The 11,287-nt window shown below is 41.4% G+C and overlaps 1 non-coding gene across 1 annotated transcript; it reads right to left on the reverse strand.

Moving 5' to 3' along the window:
• Positions 1 to 8,160: 8,160 nt before the first annotated feature.
• Positions 8,161 to 8,266, reverse strand: LOC136143213 (U6 spliceosomal RNA). Its single transcript, XR_010657905.1, has one exon. It is a non-coding gene; the product is annotated as a U6 spliceosomal RNA (small nuclear RNA).
• Positions 8,267 to 11,287: the final 3,021 nt, after the last annotated feature.

Below are 11,287 nucleotides of genomic sequence, written 5' to 3' on the forward strand. Positions count from 1 at the left end.
CGAAAGGTACCTAATAATTATATGCTATGGGTGGTCCTTGAACAGATCGTGATTGGAGCAAACAACTGATAAGGACATTTTTGTGTTATTTGGGAAATTTTTAATATAGTCTAGGTATTTGATGAAATGGAAAGATGGAGTTTGTTGACTTAAAAAAAGCAGGTTATAAAATAGCATGTACACTGTGATCCATTCTTGTAAAAAATACATACACACACACATAATAGTATAGGAAAAGATCTCGAAGTACACGTACTAAGGTGTTAACAATGGTGGACCTCTGTTTTGGTTGGCGGGGGAGGGGGTTGTTTATGAACATCCTATTGTTGCTGAAACAAATCACCACAGATTAGTAGCTTAAAACAATACAAATTTATTCTCTCACAGGTTTGGAGGCCAGAAGTATAAAATGAGTCTTATGGGACTAAAATCAAGGTGTCTGCGAGGCTGGTTCCTTTTGGAGTCTCAAGGGGAGAATCCATTCCTTGCCTCTTCCAGCTTCTAGAGGCTCCTAGCATTCCTTGGCTCTGACTGCACATCACTCAGTATCTGTTTCGATCACCACATCACCTTCTCTGCCTTCTGACCCTCCTGCTTCCCTTTTATAAGAACCCCTGTGATTACATTGGGCCCACATGGATCATCCAGGATCATCTCTCCATCAAGGTCCTTCATTTAGGGACTTCCCTGGTGGCACTCAGTGCAGGGGACCTGGGTTTGATCCCTGGTCAGGGAAATAGATCCCACATGCATGCTGCAACTAAGAGTTTGCATGCCACAACTAAGGAGCCCAGGAGCCACAACTAAGGAGCCCATCTGCTGCAACTAAGATCTGGTGCAACCAAATAATAAATAAATACATAAATAATAATAAAAGATCGGGACTTCCCTGGTGGTGCAGTGGTTAAGAATCCGTCTGCCAATGCAGGGGACACAGGTTCGATCCCTGGACCGGGAAGATCCCACATGCCATGGAACAACTAAGCCCGTGAGCCACAACTACTGAGCCTGTGCTCTAGAGCATGCAAGCCACAACTACTGAGCCTGCGTGCCACAACTACTGAAACCCGTGCATCCTAGAGCCCACGCACTGCAACTACTGAGCCGGCATGTTGCAACTACTGCAGCCTGCATGTCTAGAGCCCATGTTCTGCAACAAGAGAAGCCACCACAATGAGAAGCCCACACACCGGGCTGAGCACAACACAGCCAAAAAGAAATAAATAAAATATAAATAAATTTATTTTTAAAAATTTTATAAAAAGATCCTTCACTTAATCACGTCTTTAAAGATTTATTGGAGGTATGAACCAAGATGGCAGAGTAGAAGGACATGCCCTCACTCCCTCTTGTGAGAACACCAGAATCACAGCTAGCTGCTGGACAATCATCAACAGGAAGACCCTGGAACTCACCAAAAAAGATACCCCACATCCAAAGACAAAGGAGAAGCCACAATGAGACAGTACGAGGGGCGCAATCACAGTAAAATCAAATCCCATAACTGCTGGGTGGGTGACTCACAGACTGGAGAACACTTATACCACAGAAGTCCACCCACTGGAGTGAAGGTTCTGAGCCCCACATCAGGCTTCCCAACCTGGGGGTCCAGCAACGGGGGGAGGAATTCCTAGACAATCAGACTCTGAAGGCTAGTGGGATTTGATTGCAGGACTTGGACAGGACTGGGGAAAACAGAGACTCCACTCTTGGAGGGCACACACAAAGTAGTGTGTGCATCGGGACCCAGGGGAAGGAGCAGTGACCCCAGGGGAGACTGAACTAGACCTACCTGCTAGTGTTGAAGGGTCTCCTGCAGAGGTGGGGGGTGGCTGTGGCTCACCGTGGGGACAAGGACACTGGCAGCAGAAGTTCTGGGAAATACTCTGGGGCGTGAGCCTTCCCAGAGTCTGCCATTAGCTCCACCAAAGAGCCCGGGTAGGCTCCAGTGTTGGGTCGCCTCAGGCCAAACAACCAACAGGGAGGGAACCCAGCCCCACCCATCAGCAGTCAGCAGATTAAAGTTTTACTGAGCTCTGCCCACCAGAGAAACAATCAGCTCTACCCACCACCAGTCCCTCCCATCAGGAAACTTACACAAGCCTCTTAGATAGCTTCATCCACCAGAGGGCAGACAGCAGAAGCAAGAAGAACTACAGTCTTGCAGCCTGTGGAACAAAAACCACATTCACAGAAAGATAGACAAGATGAAAAGACAGAGAGCTATGTACCAGATGAAGGAACAAGATAAAACCCCAGAAAAACTAAGTGAGGTGGAGATAGGCGATCTTCCAGAAAAAGAATTCAGAATAATGATAGTGAAGATGATCCAGGACCTCAGAGAAAGAATGGAGACAAAGATCGAGAAGATGCAAGAAATGTTTAACAAAGACCTAGAAGAATTAAAGAACAAACAAACAGAGATGAACAATACAATAACTGATATGGAAACTACACTAGAAGGAAGCAATAGCAGAATAACTGAGGCAGAAGAACGGATAAGTGACCTGGAAGACAGAATAGTGGAATTCACTGCTGCGGAACAGAAAAAAGAAAAAAGAACGAAAAGAAATGAAGACAGCCTAAGAGGCCTCTGGGACAACATTAAATGGAACAACATTCGCATTATAGGGGTCCCAGAAGGAGGAGAGAGAGAGAAAGGATCAGAGAAAATATTTGAAGAGATTATAGTTGAAAACTTCCCTAACATGGGAAAGGAAATAGCCACCCAAGCCCAGGAAGCTCAGCAAGTCCCATACAGGATAAACCCAGGGAGAAATACGCCGAGACACGTAGTAATCAAATTGGCAAAAATTAAAGACAAAGAAAAATTATTGAAAGCAGCAAGGGAAAAACGACAAATAACATACAAGGGAACTCCCATAAGGTTAACAGCTGATTTCTCAGCAGAAACTCTACAAGCCAGAAGGGAGTGGCATGATATACTTAAAGTGATGAAAGGGAAGAACCTACAACCAGGATTACTCTACCCAGCAAGGATCTCATTCAGATTCGATGGAGAAATCAAAAGCTTTACAGACAAGCAAAAGCTAAGAGAATTCAGCACCACCAAACCAGCTCTACAACAAATGCTAAAGGAACTTCTCTAAGTGGTAAACACAATAGAAGAAAAGGACCTACAAAAACAAACCCAAAACAATTAAGAAAATGGTCATAGGAACATACATTTCGATAATTACCTTAAGCGTGAATGGATTAAATGCTCCAACCAAAAGACACAGGCTTGCTGAATGGATACAAAAACAAGACCCATATATATACTGTCTACAAAAGACCCACTTCAGACCTAGGGACACATACAGACTGAAAGTGAGGGGATGGAAAAAGATATTCCATGCAAATGGAAATCAGAAGAAAGCTGGAGTAGCAATACTCATATCAGATAAAATAAACCTTAAAGAATGTTACAAGAACAAGGAAGGACACTACATAATGATCGAGGAATCAATCCAAGAAGAAGATATAACAATTATAAATATATATGCACCCAACATAGGAGCACCTCAATACATAAGACAACTGCTAACAGCTATAAAGGAGAAAATCGACAGTAACACAATAATAGTGGGGGACTTTAACACCTCACACCAATGGACAGATCATCCAAAATGAAAATAACTAAGGAAACGGAAGCTTTAAATGACACAGTAGACCAGATAGATTTAATTTAACCTTACACCTAAAGGAACTAGAGAAAGAAGAACAAACAAAACCCGAAGTTAGCAGAAGGAAAGAAATCATAACGATCAGAGCAGAAATAAATGAAATACAAACAAAACAATACCAAAGATCAATAAAACTAAAAGCTGGTTCTTTAAGAAGATAAGCAAAATTGATAAACCATTAGCTAGACTCATCAAGAAATAGAGGGAGAGGACTCAAATCAATAAAATTAGAAATGAAAAAGGAGAAGTTACAACAGACACCGCAGAAATACAAAGCATCCTAAGAGACTACTACAAGCAACTCTATGCCAATAAAATGGACAACCTGGAGGAAGTGGACAAATTCTTAGAAAGGTATAATCTTCTAAGACTGAAACAGGAAGAAATAGAAAATATGAACAGACCAATCACAAGTAATGAAATTGAAACCATGATTAAAAATCTTCCAACAAACAAAAGTCCAGGACCAGATGGCTTCACAGGTGAATTCTATCAAACATTTAGAGAAGAGCTAACACCCATCCTTCTCAAACTCTTCTAAAAAATTGCAGAGGAAGGAACACTCCCAAACTCATTCTATGAGGCCACCATCACCCTGATACCAAAACCAGACAAATATACAAAAAAAGAAAATTATAGACCAATATATCATTGATGAATATAGATGCAAAAATCCTCAACAAAATAATAGCAAACAGAATCCAACAACACGTTAGAGGGATCATACACCATGATCAAGTGGGATTTATCCCAGGGATGCAAGGATTCTTCAATATACGTGAATCAATCAATGTGATATACCATATTAACAAATTGAAAAGGAAAAACCATATGATCATCTCAAAAGATGCAGAAAAAGCTTGTGCCAAAATTCAACACCGATTTATGACAAAAACTCTCCAGAAAATGGGCATAGAGGGAACCTACCTCAACATAATAAAGGCCATATACGACAAACCCACAGCAAACATCATTCTCAATGGTGAAAAACTGAAAACATTTCCTCTAACATCAGGAGCAAGACAAGGATGTCCACTCTCACCACTATTATTCAACATAGTTTTGGAAGTCCTAGCCACGGCAATTACAGAAGAAAAAGAAATAAAAGGAATAAAAGTTGGAAAAGAAGAAGTAAAACTGTCACTTTTTGCAGATGACATGATACTATACATAGAGAATCCTAAAGATGCCACCAGAAAACTACTAGAGTTAATCAGTGAATTTGGTAAAGTTGCAGGATACAAAATTAATGCCCAGAAATCTCTTGCATTCCTGTACACTAATGGTGAAAAATCTGAGAGAGAAATTAAGGAAACACTCCCTTTTACCACTGCAACAAAAAGAATAAAATACCTAGGAATAAACCTACCTGGGGAGACAAAAGACCTGTATGCAGAAAACTATAAGACGCTGATGAAAGAAATCAAAGATGACACAGGTGGAGAGATATACCATGTCCTTGGATTGGAAGACTCAATCTTGTGAAAAAGACTATACTACCCAAAGCAATCTACAGATTCAATACAATCCCTATCAAATTACTAATGGCACTTTTTATGGAACTAGAACAAAGAATCGTAAAATTTGTATGGAGACAAAAAAGGCCCCGAGTAGCCAAAGCAGTCTTGAGGGAAAAAAACGGAGCTGGAGGAGTCAGACTCGTGACTTCAGACTATACTACAAAGATACAGTAATCAAGACAATATTGTGCTGGCACAAAAACAGAAATATAGATCAATGGAACAGGATAGAAAGCCCAGAGATAAACCCATGCACCTATGGTCAACTAATCTATGACAAAGGAGGCAAGGATATACAATGGAGGAAAGACAGTCTCTTCAATATGTGGTGCTGGGAGAACTGGACAGCTACATGTAAAAGAATGAAATTAGAACATCTCCTAGCACCATACACAAAAATAAGCTCAAAATGGACTCGAGACCTAAATGTAAGACCGGACACTATGAAACTCTTAGAGGAAAACATAGGAAGAACCCTCTATGACATAAATCACAGCAAGATCTTTTTTGACCCACCTCCTAGAGTAATGGAAATAAAAACAAAAATAAACAAATGGGACCTAATGAAACTTAGTCTTTTGCAAAGCAAAGGAAACCATAAACAAGATGAAAAGACAACCCTCAGAATGGGAGAAAATATTTGCAAACGAATCAACAGACAAAGGATTAATCTCCAAAATATATAAACAGCTCATGCAGCTCAATATTAAAGAAACAAACAACCCAATCCAAACATGGGCAGAAAACTTAAATAGACATTTCTCCAAAGAAGACCTACAGATGGCCAAGAAGCACATGAAAAGCTGCTCAACATCACTAATTATTAGAGAAATGCAAATCAAAACTACAGTGAGGTATCACCTCACACCAGTTAGAATGGGCATCATCAGAAAATCTACAAACAACAAATGCTGGAGAGGGTGTGGAGAAAAGGGAACCCTCTTGCACTGTTGGTGGGAATATAAATTGATACAGCCACTATGGAGAACAGTATGGAGGTTCCTTAAAGAACTGAAAATAGAATTACCATATGATCCAGCAATCCCACTACTGGGCAAATACCCAGAGAAAACCATAATTCAAAAAGACACTTGCACCTCAGTGTTCATTGCAGCAGTATTTACAATAGCCAGGTCATGGAAGCAACCTAAATGCCCATTGACAGACGAATGGGTAAAGAAGATGTGGTACATTTATACAGTAGAATATTATTCAGCCATAAAAACAAACGAAATTGGGTCATTTGTTGAGACGTGGATGGATCTAGAGACTGTCATATAGAGTGAAGTAAGTCAGAAAGAGAAAAACAAATATCATATGTTAACACATGTATGTGGAACCTAGAAAAACGGTACAGATGAACCGGTTTGCAGGGCAGAATTTGAGACACAGATGTAGAGAACAAACGTATGGACACCAGGAGGGAAAGCCACAGGGGGGTGGGGATGGTGGTGTGATGAATTGGGAGATTTGGATTGAGATGTATGCACTGATGTGTATAAAATTGGTGACTAATAAGAACCTGCTGTATAAAAAATAAAATAAAATAAAAAGATTAATTAATTATTTTATTTCTTTTTGGCTGTGTTGGGTCTTTGTTGTGAAACCCGAGATCTTCGTTGAGGCACGTGGGATCTTTCATTGTGGCTCATGGGCTGTTCATTGTGGTGTGCGGGCTTCTCTCTAGTTGTGGCGTGTGGGCTCTGTAGTTGTGGTGCGTGGGTTCCAGAGCGTATGGGCTCTGTATTTTGCAGCACGTATGCTCTAGATGAGGCACAAGAGCTCAGTAGTTGTGGCGCGTGGGCTTAGTTGCCCTGCTGCATGTGGGAACTTAGTTCCCTGACCAGGGATAGAGCACACGTCCCCTGAGTTGGGAGGTGGATTCTCTACCACTGGACCACCTGGGGAGTCCCTAGTCACATCTTTAGAATCCCTTTTGCCATGTAAATGGTTCCAGGGATTAGGTCATGGACATCTTTGAGGGGGGCCATTATTCTGTCTACCACAGAATATTATGTTTTTGCTTTTTATTTTTGTGTCTATTTTATAATGTGTATGTGTTACCTAAAATGTGTAAGTTAAAACTAGAAAAATGTTATAGTTTAATTTCAAGTGACATGAAATGTGGTTATTTATAAACTTTACCTGGCTCCATGTGAAGCTTGAGCTTCGCATCCAGTTATTTTCTTACTTTTTTTTTTTTTTTTTGCGGTACGCGGGCCTCTCACTGTTGTGGCCTCTCCCGTTGCGGAGCACAGGCTCCGGATGCGCAGGCTCAGCGGCCATGGCTCACGGGCGCAGCCGCTCCGCGGCATGTGGGATCTTCCCGGACCGGGGCACAAATCCGTGTCCCTTGCATCGGCAGGCGGACTCTCAACCACTGCGCCACCAGGGAAGCCCTTCTTACTTTTTATTTATATTAAATCATAAAATTCAAATTCACAGTATGTTGCTAGAAATGGCAGCAAGTGTTTGGTAGCTGCGTCAGAGACTTTTGTATATTGGATCGAACAAGGACCCATGAATTGAAAAGTCATTTCTCCCATTTATTGTCTCCCCCAGCCGCTAAGGGGATGAAGTATCAGACTCAAATTCTGTAAGGATGAATGTTTCACCTTAGGAGAGGGTCTCACTGGGGGCAGTACCACCAAGGGTACGCTTTGAAAACACATGGGGCTGTTTTGGTTGTTACAGTGATTGACAGGAATCCCCTGGCAGGAATCCCCTGGCAGGAATCTCCTGGCATTTAGAGGGCAGGGGCCAAGAATGTCATATGTCCTTCAATGCATGTGACATTCACAGGGATGAATTTTTCTAAACCTTACATAATTTTCAAATGTTCCCCTAGCCAGTCGTGTGTATGAGAAACCTATTTGTGATTGTCTCAGCCTAAGCCTAACCTCATTTTACGTGTACAGTCAAAGTACTTTTTTCTTTTTCTAAAATTTACTTTTAAAAATATGGGATGCTTCCACAAATGTGCATGTCATTCTGGTTCAGGGGCCATGCTAATCTTCTCTGTATAATTCCAATTTTAGTATATTGCTACTGAAGCGAGCATAACTCAAAAGTATTTTCTGAACAGTTTTAATATCCTGGAATTTTCCAGGAACGGAACTACTGTGTAAATTGAAAGGAGTGTGTGTTGTTTTGTTTGGAACGTTACCAAGAATGGTTTAATGTTTTAGAAAATCGCACCAATGACATCAATGCCATTTATGGGCTGTGCTGGATATCTTCCATTTGCCCTTCGAGATTCACTCCACCCCTCTCTACCTCCCCTGGCCCTGGGAAGGGACTGTATCAACAGGTTTCCTAGCCCTCTAGCTTCTGGGTGGGTTCACTCATTGGAAAGCACGGGCAGGAGATCTGGAAGGTAAAAGGAGAGTGAGGTATGCTACTTGAAATGACCATCAAGAACTAGGTGTTATCTGATCCATGGAAACATAAAGTTGGATGTGACAGCGGTATTCTGTTTGAAAATGATAACGTTATATATACGATTGAGTCCAAGCTAGTCAGAAGGCACAAGTAAACTGCCTGAAGAGGTGTTTTAAACTCCTCCAGTACTTGTTCCTACTGATCAACTTCTCACTTAATCCGCATTTATGGCTTCCTAGAGAGTTCTCTATGACTGGTTAACAGAGAAAAAGCACAGGCCTGGTTTTTGCACAGTTTGCTGGAACCAGATAAAGGCAGAATGTAGCTGCATTCTCGCCTCTATTTTACCACTGAAAAATAGTGGTAAAAGAAAATATTCTAGGGACAAAACTTTGGGCAGTACGTCTTATTGTTCACTTCACGTGGAAGGAGAGATGGCCTCTCTTCTCTCTGGGCATAATATTATTGGGAGATACAATCTGACACAGCCCAGAGTGGCCCTGCTTGTTCTTGTTTTATATGGCAAGAATGCAAGGCCCTGACCGTTTTACCTGGCTCATTTCTCAGGGCTGTGTTTGCAGGGAGTTGTCTTGAGGGATGAGGTGATATTTCCCTCTGGGATAAAGAGCAGGCTTGCTGTAAAAGATGTGAATTCCCCAAGGCCAATATCCTGCAGCTGTGATGCAGACATCCACTGTGTCCACCTGGCCCCTCTGCATGGCCCCCTGTTGGACCTGGGGATGTGGGGAACCCACAGAAATATGCTGGCGGTGCTCACACTGCTTACTGTGCTGCTGGCACCCAGGAAATAGTAACAGGCTAACTTGTTCGCTTGTAAGTAGGAGAAAATCCCGTACCCTGACAAATATTTGTTACACGCTTTGTGGTTGGTTTTACAAGCCTTTTGCATTTTACATGACTTGAACCTGATTTCACATTGAGGGGTGCAACTCAGAGTTCTTCCTCTGTAGTTTTGGTCCCTTAAGGAAAAATATTGCCACTTTTATGTTTGAATGGCTTATTTTTTTTCTCTATTCAGGCAAAACTCCCCTGGCAGAAGTGTCCCTGCATATCTGTTGGAAAAAACAGGTAAATTTTAATGACTTCATGAAACTATTTGACGAAGTTTCATAGCAAACAATACTAAGGGCTAGGGCTGGGTAATGTTACATGCTCCTATTCCAATTGTTTGTAATTCTATTTTGCCCCTTTCCTTTCCATAGTAAGTTTTAATCTTCTTAGAGCTGTCCTTATTTCTCACAGTTCTAAATAATGGAATTTCATCATTTAGTCTGAAAAACCACAGGCCCTTCCTAACTGCTGGTGTAAGAAATCCCAGCAACAGAATAAGAAGATGATATTCTGGTTTCTTAAAATGTCCTTGAAAATGTTATTTCTAACAAAGGGGACTTGTAAGCCATCTGGAACTGAGAACTTATGGCTTGTTCTGTGAATGTAACCTTGGCCTTAAAAAGCCTGTTAACTCTTTTTGTTTGTATTATTTAGTAATATGTTTCCCTGGTAATGATATTTAAATCGACATCTCCATGGCGTAAAAGCTATGAATCCCTATGATTTGTCTTTTTAATATTTATTTTATTTATTTATTTTCCTTATGTTTTTGGCTGCGTCGGGTCTTAGTTGCTGCACACCGGATCTTTTTGTTACCGCGCAGTCTCTTCGTTGCAGTGCGCGGTCTTCTCTCTAGTTGTGGCGTGCAGGTTTTCTCTCTCTAGTGGCGAACGGGCTCCAGGGCGCATGGGCTCTATAGTTTGCAACACGCGGGCTCTCCCATTGAGGCGTGCGACCTCAATAGTTGTGGCGTACGGGCTTAGTTGCCCCGCGGCATGTGAGATCTTAGTTCTCCGGCCAGGGATCGAACCCACGTCCCTTGCGTTGGAAGGCGGATTCTTTACCACTGAACTACCAGGGAAGTCCCTTATGAGTTGTCTTTCATAGCCAAGTGAAATAAAAATTTATGTACACACAAAAACTTGTATGCAAATGTTTATAGCATCTTTATCAAAAACCGGAAACAACCAGATGTCCTTCAACAGGTGAGTGGATAAACAAACTGGTACATGCATACAATGGAATACTAGTCAGTCATAAGAAAGAAAGATCTATTGATTCACTCAATAACGTGAATGAATCCTTTTTTTTAAGTAGTAAAATATACATAACATAAGCATGGACGAATCTTAAATGCATTTTGCCAAGCGAAAGAAGCTAGACCCCAAAGACCCAAAAGTATTGTATGATTCTATTCATATGGCATTTTGAAAAAGGCAAGACTAAAGATATGTGTATTAGTTTCCTATTGCTGCTATAAAAAATTACCACAAGTTTATCCTCTTACAATTCTGGAGGCCAGAAATCTGAAATCAGTTTAACTAGGCTAAATAAAGTCAAGGTTGGGCTGGTTTCTTCTTGAACCTCTAGGGGAGAATTTATTTTCCATGCCTTTTCTAGCTTCTGGAGGCCACCTGTATTCCTTAGCTTGTGACTCCTTCCTCACATCACCCCAACCTCTTGCTTCCATCCTCATGTCTCGTACTACATCCTTTGACTTTCTTGCTGCCCTCTTTAAGGACCCTTGTGATTACATTTGGGACCCACCTGGATAATCACATCTGCAAAATCCCCTTTGCCATATGATATAATATTCAACCCTTGTGGGGATTAGGACATGGCTAGCTT

Source organism: Phocoena phocoena, chromosome X (genome assembly GCF_963924675.1).
Source record: "Phocoena phocoena chromosome X, mPhoPho1.1, whole genome shotgun sequence".
In the NCBI taxonomy this organism is placed as follows: Eukaryota; Metazoa; Chordata; class Mammalia; order Artiodactyla; family Phocoenidae; genus Phocoena; species Phocoena phocoena.